The sequence below is a fragment of the Pundamilia nyererei genome, unplaced genomic scaffold, assembly GCF_000239375.1.
Source record: "Pundamilia nyererei isolate P.nyererei 1_Seehausen unplaced genomic scaffold, PunNye1.0 scaffold00155, whole genome shotgun sequence".
Classification (NCBI taxonomy): domain Eukaryota; kingdom Metazoa; phylum Chordata; class Actinopteri; order Cichliformes; family Cichlidae; genus Pundamilia; species Pundamilia nyererei.
The window spans coordinates 1,234,082-1,236,305 of NW_005187556.1; the positions used below are offsets into that span (position 1 = coordinate 1,234,082).

At 40.6% G+C, this 2,224-nt stretch overlaps 1 protein-coding gene across 1 annotated transcript in view; it reads right to left on the reverse strand.

Moving 5' to 3' along the window:
- The window catches only part of LOC102209207 (germ cell-specific gene 1-like protein), a 10,241-nt gene extending 9,342 nt beyond the window's left edge, over window positions 1-899 (reverse strand). The window contains exon 1 of the mRNA XM_005745201.1: window positions 769-899. The gene's annotated coding sequence lies outside the window, so the exon portion shown is untranslated. The remainder of the gene's footprint in view (window positions 1-768) is intronic.
- Between the last annotated feature and the right edge of the window lie 1,325 nt (window positions 900-2,224).

Here is a 2,224-nt window from a genome sequence, read left to right on the forward strand (position 1 = left end):
TTTTCATATTTGAAATCATATTTCCCAGTATTTGACAGTTTTCTTTTCAAAATTTATTATCCACTAAATGTGAATTAAAGTGCTGATAACTATAAAAAATTAGGTATTTCCAATTTCCTATTTGAGATCAAGTTTGATGGGCATCACAGCAGGAGTTTCTCTGTGTACGCTATAAACACAGATTGATTGACGAGGCACTGAGGTTTAATTTCATCTTATCAAATCAGCGTGAGGCAAACCTATAATCCACACACTCCACAAATGCATGCACTGTTCTGCTGGATTATTTGGTACCACGCACCTGACCACGTCATCAGTATAAAAGTCTAAATGATGAAGACAAACTGCACAAAACCTGAAATTCAAAGATCCCTAGAAGGAGAGGGGCTGAGCTGAGAGTGCTACCGCTATTTATTTATTTATTTTTTAGATTTTCCACAGACATCACGATAAAATCATTGTCAGGTTTAACACAACAATGGTGACGATCCGATATGGTGACACCTTCCTCAAGACATTCATTTTTACTGACTCTGATCTCAGTCTTAGATTAGAAATGCTGGTTTTACTGAAGATGTCAGCGATAGAAAAACTGAATTAACACAGCTCGTTGAAGCATCACAGATTTCCATAAATACAAGTAAAAAAATATAGTTTCCCTGTTTGAGAGAGCTCTTTGTTTCATCTCATCAGTAAAAGCTGAAATCCAGCTGCTGCCGATTGATCGGCTTACACTTGCAGAACATAATGAAAAAAAAATCTACTTACCTTTCCTTGGATCTCAGGAGAGGCTCTTTTTGTGTTTCCTTCACCTGTCTTCAAGCAGGGTTCCAGTTTCCTTCACCTTTCTTTTTCATGCTCCCTTATTACTCCCTCGTGCTTCTTTGGGTGAGTTTCCATCAGAAACCCACCCAGATTTCCCTCTAATCCTCCCAAGTCCATCTGTTACTTTCCCTCCCCTTTGCTCCCTGCAGTGTCTTTTCCTCCACTCTCACTCTCGCCTCGCCTGCCTTCCTCATCACGCCTCCTCTCTCAGTCATGGCCTTGCTGACCTGTCCTTCTATAGATTCATTTGTATACATGGTATAGAAAGGCTTAGATTGAGACGAGAGCTGGTGTTGTGATTGTAATTCTGCTCCTTAAACTCTGACCCGTCTTAACACAAGTGAGGTGCAGCTACTGTTTATACTGAGTGATGACTGCACAAATCACTGGGCCGTGATTAGAAAATGATTTTGAGTTTGCTGGATGTTTTCTTGCTTCAGCTGCCTTTGTGGTCTGTTGAAATGAAACATCTGTTTTGTTGCTACACCTTAAAAAACGTTTTTAAGAACTTCTCCATCTGTATCCTAAGATGATGCCAAAACCTTACCAACACTCTCTAATTATCAGTCACCACCAGTCAGAAATCATGTGAGGCCCAGCTTTGGTTTTCTTATCTGGTTAGTCGTCAACATTGCATACTATTGTGAAAGTGCTTTAAATTGCTAATGTTATGAATTTGTGTTGTACACAGGGACATTAATATTTGATCCCCTGCTGTATTGAAATTCATTTGTATGGTAGTTTCATTTTAATTGAAAGAAACAGAAATCCAACAAAAGTCCAGAAGAAATTGCATCACATAAAAGTTATTGACTTAAATTTCACTGAGAAATTTAAGTGAAATTCTGGCTGGAATCCCCTGGAACCCAGCCAGAATTCTCCCAATCAATCAATCCACCATCGTGGTCAAGTCCAGAGAGCTCCCAGAGGACATCAGGAACACGACTGTAGACCTGCACAAGGCTGGGATGGACTACAAGACCATCATCAAGAAGCTTGGTGAGAAGGTGACAGGTGTAGGTGCGATTGTCCGGAAGAGGGAGAACTCTAAACGGCCATCAGTCATCCTTGGTCTGCAGCTCCATGTAAGCTCTTAAATCATGGGGTGAGGGTGATCATGAGAAGATGGTGGATCAGTACAAAACTACATGGGAGGAGCTTATTATATTATATTAAGTATCTGAAGCCAGTTGGGAGCACAGTCACCAAGAATACTGTTGTTAACACTGTGATGGATGGATCCCCCTCCTCAGGAAGGAATGTATACAGGCCATCTTAAGTTTGCCAGTGAACATCAGAGATGGTTCAGAGAAGTCTTGGGAGAAAATGCTGCCATCAGATGAAAAACAAGTTGACTTCTTTGGTATCAACTCAACGCACTGTGGTTGGAGGAAGTGAA